The sequence below is a fragment of the Eumetopias jubatus genome, unplaced genomic scaffold (genome assembly GCF_037043125.1).
Source record: "Eumetopias jubatus isolate StellerSeaLion01/CBP00866 unplaced genomic scaffold, mEumJub1_p1.0 scaffold_5, whole genome shotgun sequence".
In the NCBI taxonomy this organism is placed as follows: domain Eukaryota; kingdom Metazoa; phylum Chordata; class Mammalia; order Carnivora; family Otariidae; genus Eumetopias; species Eumetopias jubatus.
This window is the reverse complement of record NW_028274811.1, coordinates 94245730-94265157: the sequence shown is the minus strand read 5'-3', so window position 1 is coordinate 94265157 and position 19428 is coordinate 94245730. Positions and strand designations below refer to the sequence as shown.

General features: G+C 44.1%; 1 protein-coding gene across 4 annotated transcripts in view; it reads left to right on the top strand.

Annotated features, from left to right (window-relative positions):
• KCNIP1 (potassium voltage-gated channel interacting protein 1) overlaps positions 1–19428 on the top strand; it is a 371320-nt gene that overhangs the window by 305916 nt on the left and 45976 nt on the right. The gene's annotated exons all lie outside the window — the stretch shown is intronic.

Sequence of the window (19428 nt, the reverse complement as noted above, 5' to 3'; positions counted from 1 at the left end):
AGGGTGGGAGGTGAGAGTCCTGGATTGAAGTCCAGGCTCTGCCACCCGCTCCTTAGGACCAGCCCCACTCCTCGCCCAGGCCACAGTTTTCCATATGGACAGTAGGGGGTTCAATTCATGGATCTCTACGGGTCCCCCAGCTGTGTGGCTCCATGCCAAATGCCCTTGATCCCCCTGAGATGAACCACTTCCCCAAGGCAGCTAACTAGCCCCACATCATTCCAATCCCCCTCATGTTTCCTCAGCTCTACAGAAGCGACCTAACCCATCACCTATGATCCTGACCACTGCTGGTAGAGCAGAGTTAAAAACGTAGACAGACCTCAGTGCTAATGCAAAGCAAGCACTCCAGGAGGGCATGTGCATACCTGCGGACCGCTGGTCATCGGGTGGTGTTATCTCCAGGCCGGGCAGCCCCTCTGGATCTCTTCTCAGTCATTCAGTCATTCAGCAGACCTTTACAACATGCCAAGTGGTGGCCAGACTCTATGCCAGATCCTAGACAGATTGAGAAGTGAATGGATACTCAGACCCTGGCCTCAAAGCATTCATACCCCGGGAAGGAAACAGACGAGGCCCCGGATGCAGTGACCACCGGGCTAGGAGTCCTTATAAGGGCTGTCGAAGAGGACTCTAAGAAGGCCATCGCTTTATGGAGATAACACCTGAGCTGGGCCTAAAGGAATGGCAGAGGGATCAGGACAAACAAAAGCAGGGATACACACACACACACACACACACACACACACACACAGACACACGCATACCATGGAGGAGTCTACTGAAGCAATAGAGTATGGGGTGTCATACCAGCAATCACTTTTCTTAGAAATGGCAGGAGATGCATTTTAAAAGCAGAGGGACAGTGGCTGATCCTAGAGGACCTCCTGCATGTATAAAGACCTTCTTTATAGGAGGAGCCAGGGAGAAGTCTGTCTTGCGTCCCACCGAAGCCAGAGTCTAGCACAGTGCCCAGGCCTCGGCAGACACACGGGTTGACTTTACTGAGGAAGTGAATGGAGGAAGAAACAAAGGGAGCCAAGTGACACTGTCAGATTTGCATTTGAGACGGGTCACTCTAAAGACTGCATCAGTCCCAAATTTCCAGTACAACCATGTCTTCCACAGTGGGTCTGAACACAGAACAGTTCTTAGTTTTTTCCCTGGCCTTGGGAGCCTAGAAATTTGTGCAATCCCACAGCAAACAGAGCATGAGCAACCACCTAAGCCAATGTTTCCAGAAGCACGAGGCCTATGGTGCACAGGCCCAGGAACAAGAACACTGGAGCACATGACCAGAAGGTTGTTCTTTTTCTCTCCTCTTTTCCATTCTGTATACTTCAAAGACAGAGTTGTATTTCTTGTCCACATGCCCTTAACATTTCTCGAAGACAAGCCAGTCTTCTCCCTTTCACTTTTTTTTTTTTTTTAGTAACCAAAAGAAGGCAGGTGGGGACTCATAGAGCCTTTGGCAAGCAACGCCCTCTCATAGAATTTCATGGCATTGATTTGCTTTACTCTCTTCACGATTACAAAGGCTTAATGCATAGAGCAAATGTATGTCAGGATCCCAACAAAACAGATGGACCCTCCAATTAGTATATTGCAAAGATGTGGCAGGATGTAGGGAAAACACAGTAGGGAGTGCAGGAACCTGGGATTTTATTCTGAAGGCAATATGTGTTCATTATGGAGAACCTGGAAAGCACAGAGGCCTGGCAGGAAGGCACAGCAAGTCCCCTGAACGACGCCACCCAGTGAAAAGCACTGTTGACACTTGGTGGAGAATTCTCTTCTTCCTTTCTCCTTGTTTCTCTAGAGAGTGCCTTCCTGAAGGCCCACCTAGCATCCTGCAAGTCTGAAAATTTCTTGCATATTCCAGAATGTGTGAAGGGTAGCAAAGAACTGACACACACAGCACATGGAATGTTCCACATTTTGTCTTACACCAGGCCCTGAACCAGACCACCGACCTTTTTGTCCTGTTTTCACGTACTTCCAGAACTTTAACCCTGAGAGCCGAGCTTTTACTACTGGAATGACTTCTATTTCGTGACGACCCTGCTGTTCATCTGCTAACAGCACCCTAGACTTTTTCCTGGCCCCTTTGGGCTTCCAAGATTAGAATGATTGTAGACCTACTATTTCTTGCCCCCTCTGGCCTATTTCTTGCTGCACCACTCATCCATGTAATCCTCACCTTGACCTGCTGAAATGGGAGGAGTGTGGAGAAAGGACAAAGAAATAAGTTTTTCTCAATATGTCACTAGCACCAAAAGAACGTAGAACATTACAGACTTGAAGTGACACTGGATTCTAAGTTAGCTTCATGAGAAGGTGACATCCAGTTGCCTTTAGAATCCCCAAAATGTTGGTATGAATTAAGATCTATTTATAGCTTTCAGAACTTCTGACACGGTCCAAAACTGTTGGTGGTAAGCCCAAGTTTCCCAAATCCAATCATGTTTTGCATTGATTTCCACTTTGAAATTGGAAGTCATTGCCCTCAAGATAAAAAAAAAAAATGGAAAACTTTCGCCCTTAATATTTCAAGGAGAATGTTTTTTATACAAAGCACTAATTTGTCTGCTTGAAGTAAATCACAGGGCCGTGCCAGCTGGGGTTCAGGGTCTAACATTTTTTATTTCGTTTCTGTAATGACAAGCCCTTCTCATGTCTTTGCAATTCAACATAATAATACAGTATATATAATGTAACAACATATATTGCATGCCTACCCACTTGTTCATTCCTACCATGCCAACCTAAGGGGTCCCACTAAAGTCATGCACATTTCATATTTCTTTAAGAACTGGGAAGGAGGTCATCTGAGGCTTCATCTCCCACCCCACCCACCCCTCCTTCCCACATATTCTCTCTTGCTGGCCAGCTCATGGGGATGCTAGCCCCAGCCTCCAGGGTTTCTGCTATGGAAGACAGTGGGGGGGGATGGGGCGCACTGTCGCAGTAGCAGGACAGAAAGAGAACCTTCTGGATTCCACATCAGATGCCCCTTTCCTAGGACATATGATAGCATCTGATCACAGGTAATGTCTCATATCTGTCCTTCTGCAGTGCTCCCAGCCTCAGGGACTGGAACCCAAGGCAAAGACCTGGGGGTCACCCTTGAAAGCTCCCCTCTTAACCCACAGCCCATCATGTGACATGCTCTGTCCTTTCCACCTTCCAAAAATCAGGAACCACCATCAGCGGCCTGCCTCACCAGATTCTGGAGCAGCCTCCCAGCTACCCGTGTGCATTCCCTAGCCCCGTCTCCGGTCCTGTCTATACCTTCCTCCAGTCCAGCTCTATCCTCCTCTAATCCTGTCTCCATTCTCCTCCCATTCTGTTCCACCTTCCTCTAAGCTTGTCTACACCCACGTCCATCCTGTCCACGCACTGCAGGCAGAGTCAGCTTTCCAGAACGCAAGTCTGACCACACCATTCCTTTCCATGGACAGCCGTCACCTTCAGGATCAAGCCCTTCATGGGACTTTCAGTTTCGGGGGGGGCGGCAAAACAAAAAACAACAATAAACAAGCATATTAAATATAATATTGAGTAGTGATGAATGCTCTGAAGAAAACAAAAGCAGTGGCCCCAGAACATGTGGGCATTGATGTTTTAGATATGGTGGTAAAAGGGGGTGGGGGAGGGGTCTTTCCAAAGAGGTGGCATTTGAGCAGACCTGGGTACTTAGTGGGTCCTCAGTAAAACTTAGTTGGCTCACTGTCACCCTAAATGAAAGACTCTAACCCATTTTTCTAAAAATCTTTCCCTCCAGCTAATTTTGTTCCAAGCCACAAGCATGAGGCTTGGGGGACATGAGTGGGAGTTTAAATTAACCCGATATGCAGCAGAGAGAAGGGCAGCCCAAAACCCCAGAAGCCTTTTCTGCAAAAGGTCCAGGGCTTGATAATAAAATGGTGCTTTCATTCTCATTAATGGGGCAATTGATTTAAGGACCAGACCCAGTGGATTATTGATCAGTGTTAATGATTAAAAAATACCAAGTTAATGAATCTAACTGCCATGAAACCCCTGTGGGACTTGGGGAAGGCCAGTTAGATACAATAACCTTGTTCCCTTCAAATCCAGCAAAGAGACTTATTTGGAGAACTCTAGATATTTCTAAGGAAACAAAGGCAAAGTAAGAGTCCCTGGCAGTTAAACAGGTTCTTTTTCCACCTAAACTGCTGCCGGAGCTGAGTGATCATCCTGAGCCTCTGTAACAGGGATCTGCTGTTGCTGACACCCCGTTCCTATCACACTTCTTAAAATAAGCTTTTCACTTTAGAATAGTTTTAGGTTTACAGAAAAATTATGAAAATAGTATAGAAAGTTCTCATGTACCCCACACCCAGCTTCCCCATTATTAATATCTTGTCTTTGCACTGTCACAATTAATGAACCAACATTGTTGCATTACTATTATTAACTAAAGTCCATTCTTAATTCAGATTTCCTTAGTTTCTACTTAATGTCCCCTTTCTGTTTCAGGATCCCCTGCAGAATATCACATTACATGTAGTCATCGTGTCTCCTTAGGCTGTGACAGTTGCTCAGATTTTTCTTCCTGTTGATGGCCATGACAGTTTTAAGGAGTTCCTGACAGGGTGTTTTGTAGAATATCCCTCATTTGGGTTTACTCTGAAGTTTTTCTCATGCCCAGACTAGAGTTATGAGGTCTAGGAGGAAGACAGGGTAAAGGGCCATCCACATCACATCATGTCAAGGATACTTACAATCACATGGCTTATTACTGTGATGTTGACCTTGATCACCTGGCTGAGGGAGTGCTTGTCTGGTTTCTCCTCTCTAAAGTTTCTCTCCCTCCTGCTTTCCACACTGTTCTCTTTGGAAGGAAGTCACTAGGCACAGCCCACACTTAAAGAGCAGGGAGTTATACTTCACCTCCTTGAGGGTGAAGTAGCAACATAAATTATTTGGAATTGTTCTGCACAAGAGATTTGTTTATATTAGTATGGAGTCGTGGATATTTATGTTTATACCTGAGCTATAATCCAATATTATTTTACCTTTTTTTGTTGTTCAAATTTTACCACTTTTGGCCATTGGAAGCTCTCTCGTTGGCTCTTGTGTCTGACATATCCCCATCAATGTTGGGGGGGCGCTGTTTGTTTTCGAGCACTTCCTTACTCTCTGGCACTACAAGATGCTCTGGGCTCATTTTGTATATTTCCTGCCTTAGCCCTGGAACGAACCATTTCTCCAAGGAACCCTGATTTTTTTTTTTATATTAGTTCTCATAATGAGTTGTTGTTTTGTTTCATTTTCTTTATGAGCATAAAAGTAAGTCATGCTTGTTGTGGAAAATTTAGCAACTCTGAAAAAATAAAGAAAAAGATAAGAATCCCTAATTACCCAACAGCAAAAAAAGGCACAGCTCACATTTTGGGTATTGCCACGTGGTCTTTTTTCCAGTTGCTGGCTCTTGAGAAGTCCTTTCTGTACTTTCACTCTCGATCTTATCATCAGACCAATGGTACCTGGCGGGTGGAGAACTCCCTGTCCTGCTGCCGTGATTGGAACAGATGAATCATTCTGGCCTTTCTTGAGCTGTCTGTTCACTGGGTCCCTGCCCACTCCTCCCTCGGGAGGAGGGGGGGAGGCGGGTCACAGATTCAAGAAGACCAGAAGTCAGGGTGTGTCCTCCAGCAGACTGTGAGAGTGAGAATACTTTCTACTTCTGGGACCTTGGACATGACAGCCAACTTCACTTTTTCTCTTTTCTAAGGACTCAACAAGATAATGTGTATAAAGTACTTAAAAGAGGGGTTGGCATGGGTGCCTGGGTGGCTCAGATGGTTAAGCGTCTCCCTTCGGCTCAGGTCATGATCCCGGAGTCCTGGGATCGAGTCTCGCATCAGGCTCCCTGCTCCTTGGGAGCCTGCTTCTCCCTCTGCCTCTCTCTCTCTCCCTCCCTCTCTCTGTCTCTCATGAATAAATAAATAAAATCTTAAAAAAAAAGAGGGCTTGGCATGTAGCAGGTTTTAAACAAGTAAAAGTTTTTATTGCTATAATTACAATTATTAATAATCCAAAGAAACACACCCCCAGTGATAGAAGCACAGCTTAGGCGGGCCCCTGAAAGGGACATATCAGCACAAACTACCTCTGCGCTGGGGACCTCATGAAACTGACCTGGTCCTTGTCAAGAATTGGGGCAGATCGGCTAAGGAACTGTCTCTCTACAGGACCAGCAATGCAAAAGAGGGCCCTTGGGTCTTAACTGAAAAGAATACACACATAGGGGCAGTACTGCACTGTTGTCAAGAACAGGGGCTCAAGAACTGGGCGGCCTTGGTGCAAACCCTGGTTCCATCACTTACCCACCAGGCAACTCTCACTCAGTAAATTATTTAACCTCATCAGGTCTAATGTAAGGATAACCATACTGCTTGTCTACAAGGTTGATGTGAATACTCAGAATTCACAAAATTAAGAACTCAAAACAGTACAAGGACAAAGTAAACAGTCAACTCCTATTATTTACTATGTTTATTATTTCATCATTCAGGATTCTTCAGGTTGCAAGTAACAAAAAACAACAACCCACTATTGCTTTAAGGCAAAGGGTATTTATTGACCCATGTAGGTGATCTGCAGAGTTTCTCAGAACCTCGTTGGCTCCGATCGGGTCATGTGCCCATCTCTGAACCAATCAATCACTGGGACTGAGGAGATCCTAGGACTGGACTGGCCACTTGGAGTCACAAGTTTCACTCCTAAAGGAAATCTCAGGGAACAGATGTGGGGAGGCCCGTGGTGATATGTGCTTTTCTTTGAAACTCTTTCCTTTTCCCAGAAGATGAAGTTTAACAGGAGAAGCCTTGGAGTGGAGAAGTATTGAGCTGACAGGGCCAGTCACAGCCAGCCAGAGTCCCTGGGCAATGAGGCTCCCAAGGAAGGGAGTAGGGGAGGAGGTAAATCGAAGGTGGGTAAACAGGAAGGTAATTTTTGGGCAAGAATCATTCCTACAACATCCTGACCCTTCCCCTAGTTTAGGAGGATCACCTAAAATGTTCCCCCCTGGGCTGGCTAGGATAAGGGAAATACCATCAAACTGAAGTCAAGAGTCTTGAGTTCAAGTCCTGGTTCTGCTATTTGGCATGGGGCAGATAGCTTGCCCTGGTCTGGACCACCACCTCTCTTGTCAGTGAACAATGAGTTGATCGTCCTAACACCATGTCAGCCCTAGAAATCCCTGAGTCCTTGCCCATATCAGTGATTGCTCTCTTGCATTCATTTTTCCTCCAAAAAAGAAACTGTGGGTTTGCAGGGAAGGAGCCCAGTTTTGGTATGAGCACAGAAACCAGACAAAGTTGGGGAACCATGACAGGGGAGGAGGGGAGTGCAAATATATATCAGTGACCAGTCTGCACCAGACACTGATGCTTCATCGTTATCCATGGCGCCTGATGCCAGGTAACCCAGATGAATGTGGTCACTCATTGGCATGCTGTGTGGGAATGGTTCCCAGGTATTTCTTGGAAGCCCACTTGCAGTCTAGCCAGATGAACATTGTGCCATATTTGCTGCTGGGAGAGGGAGTTGGGGTTGTCAATCTCTGGAAAATGAGCCATTAGGCTCCCTTCTCAATGGGTCCTTCTGCAGGAAACTCAGATGAAACTGTTCTACTAGTCTTACCTCCTTGGAGAACCATCCAGTTGTCTGCCCTACCCCACTGAACCTGTGAGCAATGGGACTGAGGTTTCTCCAGACCCTAGCACAGATGCTGGCACACAATAGGTGATCTGTGTTTGTTGAATGAATAAATAGATGGATTTAGATAACCCAGAATACTCTTTCTAGCTCAGCATTTTAAAGCAGGAAAACATAGAGTCAATATAACCTTGGGTCACCTAATTTCTATGGATTTCTTCAGTTTTACTTCCTATAAAATACATACCATAATAATTTGCTGTTACCTCATGGGACTGTTTGATGATTAAATGAGATAATGTAGGGGGGCGCCTGAGTGGCTCAGTCGTTAATCATCTAACTCTTGGTTTCAGATCAGGTCATGATCTCAGGGTCATGGATCGAGTCCTGCGTGGAGCCGAACATCAGACTTCATACTCAGTGGGAAGTCTGCTTGGGATTCTCTCTCTCCCTCCCCCTCTGCCCTTCCCCCCACTAACATTCTCTCTCTCTCTCTCTCAAATCAATAAATAAATCTTTAAATAAATAAATAAATGAGATAATGTATATAGTACTACTAACTACCCTTACTTGAATATTCCCTCTATTCCCATGCTGTATTAGCCTTCAGATAATGCATTTAAAATGATAAACACAGTGGTATTTAACAAATATTTTTTTTCTTCCCCCAGAACTACATTACAGTTTAAATGTTGAAGTTAAAGCTAATTTGTGGAAGGGATGGATGGATGGGTGGCTTCCATCTAGTAGTGGCTTCCAACAGCAGGGGATAGAATGGGTGTGGGGGGTACCACTGGCTCAGCAGATGTTTATACCATTTTAGAATAACTACCTTGGACTTCAGAGAGTTCCTGGGTATGAAGGTTTGGCTTTAATTAAAGTCTCAGCACAGTGTTAAATGCCATTTTATTTTCGTTCATAATTAACACTAATGAGATGAGTGGATCACAAACAGCACACATTCTGAGAAAGTGAAAAACAACATCCGAGCTTGGTGGTTTCCATTTTTGCTTTTCTCCCTCCCATGCTCTGTTCAATTAAAAGTTTTGAGAAAATATTGCAACTACACTCCTTGTCTTATGGTAATGAAGCATATTAATTTGAATGTGATGAATACAATATTCCACTGACTTTTTTATTCCCTTATCTACAATAGTTTAAAATAATGGGCCAATTAAATCAGGAGAAAAGAATGCAAGGTTTGCCTCAGGCTCCAATTCAGCAACCAAAGAACTGAAAGAACAAAATTCTGTAAAGTGTCTGGGTCAGACTCCATCCCCTTGGCTATAGCTGAGAGACACTAACTCATAATGACCAATGTGGACCAGGGAAGCAAGTACTGTATTCAGAATCAAGAGGCCAGGTTCTAGATACTTCTCCAACTGTTGTCTCAGTGAATATTTGTTAGATGGATGAATGGATGGATGATGGATGGGTTAAAATGGATGGATGGATGGAATGGAAAGATGAAATGAGATGACAACCCAGGTCCCATTCTTCCAAGATAGAAAAGTAAGTCTAGCCTGGAGTTGACTTGATCCTTCTAAGACCTAAAAGTCAAAGGCAAAACTTAGAGATGAAGTTCAGGTCTCTGACCTCTTTACCTTAGATGCATAAACTATAAATCATCCTGAGTTCAGGGAGGACAGCCCTTGGGACCTTAACTCTAAAGTAGAGGCCCCCACATCAGCAAACCCCAGTATGAGTTTCTGCGTTGGAAGAGGGACATCCTGGAGCAGGACTATGACCCTGACATATGATCCAAGTGTCTCTATGAGGACTTCTAGAAGATATCCCCCCTCATTGTGGTGCTTCAGTCATTAAGTCCACCTTGCCACTGTCCTCTTAAGCAGTCTATAGTTATATACCCCACAATATCTGTGTACTTTGTCATCTTCTGATCCGTTCTCTGCACTGAAAGCATTTTAAAACACTCAACTCTCTCTCTCTCTCTCTCTCTCTCACACACACACACACACACACACACACACACACTTATGAGGTTATTTCTAACTTAAAACTCATTGTTCCCCGGTCAGACAAATCCTTAACATGGTCTACAAGACTCTACTTGGCCTGACCCCTAAATGCCTCCCAGTCTATCTTTCATCACACCCCTTCCACCCATGTCCATTCCCTGGGCTCCTGCATTGGCCTTAAGTCAGTTCCCAGACACCTCTTCAGCATTTGGGCTCCCACTCACCTCAGGACCTTAGCACATGCTTTCACTTATTCCTTAAATGCTCTTGTCCATGTTAATACCTACTCATCTTTCAGGTCTTAGCTCAAGCATCACTTCCTCAAAGAAGGCATTCCTGATGATACTCCCTACACCAATTTCAGAATGTGTTGTGTTCTGTGTTTATCTTGTCATAACTGAGTATTTTTCCCTTATAGCACTTATCACAGTTTATAATTATATGCTTATGCTATTATTTGAGTCTTATACCTCTACCTTATTAGGTCATTAACACTGTAACCATTGATTCATCGTATCCCTAGTGTTTAACACACTGCCTGTCTCATAATAGATGCTCAATAAGTATTTGTTGAATGAATGAATGAATACATAAATGCCTAATTCAAGAGCTTTGGCTCTTTCTAGTCCACTAACTGCTTCCAAAGTTTGGGATTTCTTAATTTCTTAAAGCACTTACTTGCACTAGAGCCTTATGCTAGGAACTTAAACAACTGAGATCTACCCTTGTTCTCATGTAGTCCACAGTGTGACAAGAAACAGATACATAAATACATAATGACAATACAGGGTGTCCAGTGCTATAATCCATGTTAAGTGCCAGTTTTCATGGAAGCAGGGAAGAAACGCTCCTGTTCCCCTCCCCTGGGGAGGCTTCCCAAAAGAGATATTTTCTAAGCCGAGTCTTCAAGGAAAAGGTGTTGGCCAAGGCAATAAGAATGGAGGTAGAATTGGAGGTGAAATGACCAGTAGGTAGGAAGACTCATGAGTCAGAGCCTGGCACTGGACGAGATAAGTCCCAGGGATGACAGCACCCCAGGGGGAGAGGCAAGGCTGTGGGAGGTGAGGCTGGGAGGTGAGAAGGGCCATGGCACTGAGGACCTTCAGTAATAGTCAAAGATGGCCAAGGGCACTGCGTGGAGTGGAGAGACATGTGATTTGGAGAGCTCTGGAAGCGCTCTGGAGAAGAGGTGCTTATACTTCAAGTGAGAGACTTCCTCCTCTGAAGAAAGGGAGACTCAGTCCCAGGGCTGTCAATCAAACTCTTTTCTAGAATCCGAACTTTCTTTCCCAAAGGGTGCTCAATGTGGCTAACCTTGCTTATTCATTGCAGGGAGAATTAATTTCAGGGAGGGGGGGAATTAAAAAAAAATACAAGATTAAGCAGTGTAATCAGCTGCTGCAGAGAGTTGGAAATGCAATAAATAATAATAGCATTGAGAGCTGTTTTTAATAACTCACCAGTATAATTTAGCCCCAGCTTCTTGGAGCATATGTAAAATATGTCATAATGTGTATAATGGCAAATGCCTCATTGCCAGTCTCTAAAGACAAATGTCTTCCCAGGAGGAAAGGGGGTGGGACGGGGAACGGAGGAGAAACTGGAGGACATGATTGCAAATAGGGTGTAGGAAGGCAAGCATCGTTCATCCTGACACGACTAATTTGAAATTTGTGATCCTTTGCAGATGCAATAGGTTTCAGTTGGTTTGTCTTCGAGGATGAGGCACGTTAACAGCAATGACATGGTAAAGGAGATAGTCATAATTTGTAAGAGACTGAGTTGTTTTCATATTCTGCAGAATCACCGTTTGCATGTGGTCTGTGTTATAATTACAGATCATCTTTGTCTGTCTACTCCAGCAGGTCCCCAGGGCACTGAAGTCTTGGCAGCATTTGTTTGACTTAGTTGAGTTACTAAATATTCATGAAACCATTAAAATGTGTTATTTAAAAGTATTTGATGAAGCCTCACTTTTAGTAATTCATATGGGCTGTACCCCCTCTCCCAAAGTCCAAGTTAGTGGGATGGGGCTAGGAGTTCTCCCCTCCTGGGGAGCCAACATGGTACAATTAAAATGAGGTGGACTTTGGAGTCAGACAGACCTGAGTTCAAGTTCTAGTTCTACCACTTACTAGCTGTGACCTTTTGCAACTTATTCAAACTCTGAGTCTCCATTCCTAATCTATTAAATGAGTGATGATGATGATGATGACAGCTAATATTTGTGGATCACCCATTGCATTTTCTCCGTCACAGTACCACTGTGGTGTAGGTACTGGTATGATCCCCATCTTACAGGTGAGGAGCCTGAAGCTTGGAGCAGTCGAGTAACTTTCACAAAGCACAGGGCTAGCAAATACTGTTCAGAAACCCAACACTGGGTCCCTCTGAGCTCAGAGTCCATGCTATTAAGTGTGCTGTGTGATCCCTATATACTAAGTTCTACAACTGGAGAAGATGAGATACAGTATGTATAAGGTATAGCTCCTGGTGCAGGTAGACACTTTGTAAATGTCTCTTGCATTGAAGAACTAGATTTCTCTTCCTTTCATGTGTCCTCTCTGGAAAATACAACATCTGTGTCTTTGTCAAAGCTTTATTAATGTCTTTGCCATTCTAGGCCCTTGTCTGAGTCACTGAGCACCCCTCCCAGGCCTCAGGTTTTTTAATCTATAAAATGGGGGTATGTGGGAGTTCTACTGAAATCTTCTTTCCAGTTCACTCCCCATATCATCAAACAAGAGTCACTGCCTTGGCCACTGCTCCCAGTAGGAATGTGTCCTCCCCTCAGGTGTTATAGGGTTGAGATGGTTGAGATGGTTTGAAACGATCCTTGTATTCATGGCCAGCAGGGGTGTCCTGGGACTCGGGAAACACTATTGTCTTCATTTGACAGTTGCAAGAATGAAGACTCAGCAAAGTCAAGTTATTTGAAAGTCATCCAGCCAGTGAGTGTCAGAGACATGAATAGACTCAGGTCTGCCTTCAAATCCCATGTCCTTGGCAGGCTGCCTTCCTACAGTAGTAACTCTCACCATTACAACTGAGAGCTAATTAGCAATGCAAGAAATTAAAGCAAGAGATTTCCCCCAAAAAACACATGATTGACAAACAAATACATGCTCTGCACTCAGAGAAAGGAGAGCAGGCTGGAGGAGTGTGGGGCATCAGGCCTTCTGCTGAGCCCTGACAGGTTGGCTTTTGTTGGCAGAGAAAAGAAGAGAGAACATTCCATGTGGGGAAATACACAAGGGAATGGGCAGAAGGCAGTACAAGTCAAGTTCTGCAGGCCAGGAGGCAATGTCAAATGCATCCTGTTTGGAACATAGCTGGTTGGAACTGGTGCCCCATCTGTGATTCTATTTGTAAGGACAGTCCCTGGACCGGAGATTCCTTGGTGGCTGAGATAGATCTTAGTGATGGATCCCCAGTGCCTGGGGCATAGTAGACAGGAAACATGATATTGGAGGGAGGGAGAGAGGAAGGTAGGAAGGCAGGAAGGAAGAAAGCACTGAAGCTGAAGGAAAGGAGTGAAGGAAGGAAAGAAGGAAGGAAACAATGTATGTAGCGAATTGGAATTTCTGTTGAAATTCCAACAGAGCCTGGATCCATCCTGAGAAAGCAAACGAGGTAGAAATTGAAACATGTCAGTGGATATCTAAATGCCATATCTCACTGACTTTATTTGCAAATGAATTTCCGCCAACAGCAGTTAAGTTTTGCTCAAGTCAACAATTTGCGCTGGCAATTGACACAAACATTGGGCACTCATTAATAAATGTGCTCATTACTCTTCCCTGCTGGGTGATGTGAACTCCTTGTGTTCTGGCCTATTATAAGCAAAGAGACCTATATCTCTACCTCCTCAGCCTGGGACCGTGGTAGGCGAAGGCAGAATGTAGAAGGAACCTGCAGGCTGAAAGCTTGGGGTGTAGGGAGAGAGGGGTCCTGAAGTTCATCTGAAAGAACATAAAATTCTTGAAGCAGAGTTCAGGATCCTCCCAAAATGGATCTCCTAAGGGTGTTTGGGATGGTTCTTCCTGAGGGTTTTCTAAAATCCAAGAGGAAAAACCAGAAAGCTTTCCTCCATTGTCTCCCTTGCCCCCCCAGACTCCACGGAGCTGGTGATGAATCAAAATCAAACAAGTGTGGCTTTGAGAATTGACTACTGAAGGGCGGAAGCTTGGGGCGGAGAACCAGCCCAGTTGGATTCCACAGGAAGCTCCTTGAAGCCGGACACCTCTTCCCAAAGATACACGTATAAGAGACAGGCTTCCAGGTAGATGCGTTGAGGTTTTTTACATTTCAGCATCTGCCCCATCCCCATACACCCATAAATATCCCATCAGGGGCACTAATGACCAGCAAAGAAGTAAAATCATTGTTGGGACCAAATGAGATGAAATGTGTAGAATATCTAACCCAGTGGGGACGGGGTGGCTATTGATACCATAGTTATTCCTAGAGAGAGAAGCAAAGGGCCTGAGGGAAAGAACTGAGCAGAAACAGGAAAGTTGGAGACCAGGACCAACTCCAAACCCATCCCTAACCACCCACCACTCCTCACCAGCAAAACCTGAGCCTTCGGTAGCCAGAGAATGCCCTGAATGAAAGGATACAGAGACCTGAACTCCAGGCCTGCCTCTGCCACCAACTAGCTGTGTCACCTCCTGGGAGATACCCAACCCTATCTGAGCTTCCTCTGGAAGTGGTACCAGTGAGCGCCTAACTGGTTGCTGTGATAATTCAGATAAAGGAGAAACCTACGGGAAAGTCCAGCACAATGCCAGACCAAGAAAATGCTAATAGCACTTATTTCCCACTCTTTGCCCCTGTTTTCTTATCTGCAGAATGGAAATAATGCTGCACCCTAACTTAAAGTTAGGGCATAATATTTTTCAACAAATACGTGTTGAGAAACTACAGTATGCAGAGTGATTGAAAAGGTTAAACAGAATTTGCAAAGTAAAAGTCCTAGAGGACTTTTTAGACATTGTGAACTTCCTAGTGGGAAAGGCTTTTCTTTTTATCTATGCACAGTGTCTAACACATGCCCAATAAATATCAGAGAAAGAAGGAGAGGGAGGAAAAGAGGGAAGGGAAGAAGGGAAGGAAGGGAGGGAGGGAGGGAGAAAGAGAGAGAGGGAAGGAGGAAGATGTCATTACTTTACTATTGTACAGTTAACATCATCATTATAAAACTAATTTAAACAAACTCAACCAGTGCCCCCAAAAGGGCTCCAAGATAAGGGCTAGGATAAAGAACACAGAAATAATTTTCCCATTTTGACCAGTGATGGGAATAGTAATGATTTTTCTCTCTGAACCATAACCATCCTGCAGTTAAATTATTTGCTTTCTGGTAGAATCAAGAGCTCAAAGATGGTGCTCTGAGGAATTCTTTCATTTCTTTCCCACCTTTTAAAGAAAAGAAAACTCCAAATGCAATTATTGGCATTATTTTTATACCAACTGCAGCAGAACCTTCTGGAAGATGAGGCTCCTACCAAATTAGTTTATCCAAATGAGATTTAGACAGTACCTTACCAGGAGACCACTCAGAAACCCACATACCACCAGTAAGCCCTTCTGTGTCCAGTGAATGTGGACATAGCTTTGCATATCTGGTTTTGGTTAACTACTCGAACTACTCCAATCTTGTGGGACGCTACACCACAGGACACCTCTGTTTACTTCAGGTTACACAGCAGTAGGCAAACTGAGAGTGGCAGAAGTAGCTCACTAAAATAGAGTTTTATTTTCTGACTGCTGGGGGCTGACATGCAAGTGAAATTTAAGCAGCAACAAATACTCACCTGAAACCATTGTCTGGAAGGAAGATTTGTGGCTAGAAAACTGAAGTGCAAGCACTCAGAAATTCCCACAGGAAGTCTGATTCCCCTACCTTAAATAGTATTCCTTCCTCTCCCCAGATTCAAACCTCCCAAACTGTGGAGGTTTGACTATGACTTCTCCATCAGACCTAACTAATATATTATCTCCTGGAGCATATGGATAATAATGATAATGATACTAATTAGTTCTTTCTGTGCTTAATTACTAATTCATTTCAGTCTTTACAACTCTCTTTAGTAGGTACTATGATTATCTCTGTTTTACAGGTGAGAAAACTCGGGCACAGAGAAGTTAAGTAACTCACCAATAGTCACAGAGCTTAATAAAAAGCAGAGTTAAGAGTCACTGCAGGCAGTCTGGTCCTGGAGGCTATGCTCTGAATCTCTGTGTTACAGTCTCATTCACTGGGTGTCAGAGCCTGTGTTAAGAGGTTATAACATTATCTCATTTCATTATTGCAATAATCCTAGGATATGGGTACCAATATTATTCCCATTTTACAGACGAGGAAACTGACTCCGGAAGTTTAAATTATTCGTCCCAGGTCACATAGCTAGGAGTTGGCAGAGCTAAAATTCTAACCCAGTGATTCTGTGAACCCATGGTTGTTTGGCAGAAACTAGGGGCCATGGACTGAATATCTGTGTTTACCCAAAATTCATATGCTGATGCCCTAATTCCAAATATGATGGTATTTGGAGGTGGTAATTAGGTTTACATGAGGTCATGAGGATCAAGATTTCATGATGGGATTAGTGACCTTATAAGAAGAGGAAGAGACTAGAGCTCTCTCTCTACCATGTGAGGACAAGAAGGCAACCATCTACAAGTCAGAAAGAGGGCTCTCACCAGATCACAACCACACTAGTACCCTGATCTCAGACCTCCCAGCTTCCAGAACAATAAGAAAAAAGTATCTGTTGTTCAAGCCACCCAGTCTAAGGTATATTATTACAGTAGCCTGAGCTGACTAAGACACTAGGCATTTGTGAGTGTGACCATCTTGGTCCCCAAGATTCTTAAGGAACCTTGAAGTCCATGGCCAGTATTCATGTGTCAGGATATAATGGTCTGAATTGGAATCCAGTCTTCTGTGGTGTCTGGGTCAGAACAAAAGTCAGGTATCTGGTACATGAGGTCAATTCACCACCCACCCGCCCCCACCCTCCCTCAACACCCCTGCTTTAGCCCCACCCCTGCCATCCACACCCAAGGAGAAAGTCTCTGAATGATTAAACCTTTATTTCTTTATGGCAAACAGTCCAGCACAGGGGTAAAATAAAGTCTGCCAGTGCTGACAAAGAATTGAAGAGGGCCACCAAAGTGAAGATTCTTGGCCAAAAAATAGTAAATCAGGACAAACTAGTGAGAGAAGTACCCAGTTCTGTGTAGGCTCACACCTACAAAGCAGACACATTCACCTTATAATCTATGTGGAAATAAGACGAAGCAATTTGTGAAGTGGACTCCACAAGTCCTCCAGTTGGGGCAAAAATTTCTCATCAAGTGAAAGATGGAACTCCAATAAAAATTTAAAAGGAAGTTAAACGTAGAGGAGGGAAGAGCTATGCAGATGCCACGTGATGCTGGATGGAAATGGAATGTGAGATATAGGCAGGCTCTCTAATAAACAATTCATGGATCTCTCACAAATACGAAACCGCAGATACATCATTTATTAGCTGGACATGTGGGAGAGTATGGACTTTGGAGGCAGGTAGATCCGGACCTGACACTCAGACACCCACTACCTATGAGACCTGAATTTACCGCTGATCTTCTTAGAGATGAACGTGGCAATACCCCCAAAGATATGCTGTGAGAATATGGGGAAATGGCCTGTGTAAAGCACCCTACAATTGCTAAAAAACAGTAGCTCAGTTTGTCCAGTTGACATTGAGATAAGTCATCTGAGAGGCAGATGTCCTTAAAGCTAGGGTTCAGAGATAATCAGAAGGGGACGAGGATTTGAGGCCAGTGTTCTTGGAAGAATTTAAGTCCTTGGGGCGCCTGGGTAGCTTAGTCAGTTGAGCGTCCGCCTCTTGATTTTGGCTGGGGTCTTGATCTCAGGGTCATGAGTTCGAGCCCCAGGTTGGGCTCTACGCTGGGCGTGGAGCCTACTTAAAAGAAAAATAAAAAGAATGTAAATACTTACATGGTGACAACAGGCAGAAAGAAAGTGGGAGCCACTACTTTTTCTCATGTCATTCGTTTCCAGAAATTCCAGAAAGCAGCAAGGGACGAAGTCTAGCTCTTGGCACCTGAACTTGCATCTAACAGATGCTCAGTAATCCATGTCAGTGGAACTGAACTGGGAATGCTGTGTGTGAGGTAAAATAAGGCAAAAGGTGAAAAATGTGGGAAAGAACCCTGGCTGAGATCAGCGCCATCTGTCCCGAGCTGACATCTGAAACAATGATTATGCATAAGCTTGCAAAAGGGGAGAATGCAGAGGGAAGAGAGAGCGACAGCACCAGTCTTAAAAGGCAGAAAACTGTTGGAAAGGAAGCAAGAGAGAGGGAGTAAGAAGCAGGCAGAAACCAGGTGAGGTACAGGCTAGAGAAGTCATGAGAACAAAGTATTGACTTACCAGAAGTCTCTTTGCTCCTAATTTAGTTCCTCATGTCTGGCTATGCTAATGCCTAAAATTCCACTAAGCCCATTGGGTTAAGTATTATAATCACTAGGGCTCCAAAAGAGAGGCAAGAAAGTCAGGCAAACCTCTGGGCAGGTGAATTTGTCAGGTTTCCTTCTGGGCAGGTGGGGTCTGGAATGGCAAAGCGGTGAAAGTGATGTTTCCCGCCCTCACGCCCACCGCTCTTCCTCCCCCTGCCCATCTCCCTAGTGTAAATACTCCTACTGTGGCTGACCAAACCACCGAAGATTTAACAACTGCCTTGCTGATTCCCTAAAAATTTAACCATCAGCTTTCACAAGCTGGAACGGGCTGACTCTGGATACCATTGCCCAGGCACAAATGAGACGGAAGATTGATACATAGAACCAAGAAGGAAAGCGCAGAGCAGAGAAGACGAGAGTTTGCTGAGCCTCGGTCTGATATGTAGAGTATCTTCCCCTTTCACAAAGAAGGAAAGGAAGGAGAGAGGACCATTCACATTTAGTTACTGTTGTTGAAAATACATTATATCCGTGGGAGAACATTTCAAAAATGGGCCTCCCTCTGACCCAGGCCCTCAGGTCTCTTCTCCAGAGGCAACTAAAATTCTCAATTATCAGTGTATCCTTCTGAAACTATGTTATGTATATGCTCACAGATGGTGTATGTGTGACCCTTTTCAAAATTAAAATGACAATATACTAAAGGGCGCCTGGATGGCTCAGTCGGTTAAGCAACTGTCTTCGAATTGGGTCATGATCCCGGGGTCCTGGGATCAAGCCCCACGGCAGGCTCTCTGCTCAGCGGGGAGTCTGCTTCTCCCGCTCCCTCTGCTGCTCCCCCTGCTTGTGCTCTCCTGCTCTTTCTCTGTCAAATAAATAAAATCTTTAAAAAAAAATAAAATGAAATAAAATAAAATGGCAATATACAACAACTTACTTTTTTCCTTTAATAATATATTTTCAGTGTTCTAAGATACAGGAATGTGTTATATATTTGTAATGGCTTGTAGTATACACTATAATTTATTTAACCAGTTTCCTCAGTGATAAGCATATAGGTTTTTTCTGTCTTCTGCTGTTACAAATGATGTGATGAATATCCTTTTACATATATATATATATATATATATATATATATAATTTAAGTATCCCCTTAAGTGAAATTCCAGGATCAAAGTGTATATACACTTTTTATTTCTGATGGGTTTTTCCCTCCTAAGCGGATTGCGAATTTACACCCACACCAGGTCATGAGAGTATCTTCCCCCCCACACACACACACATT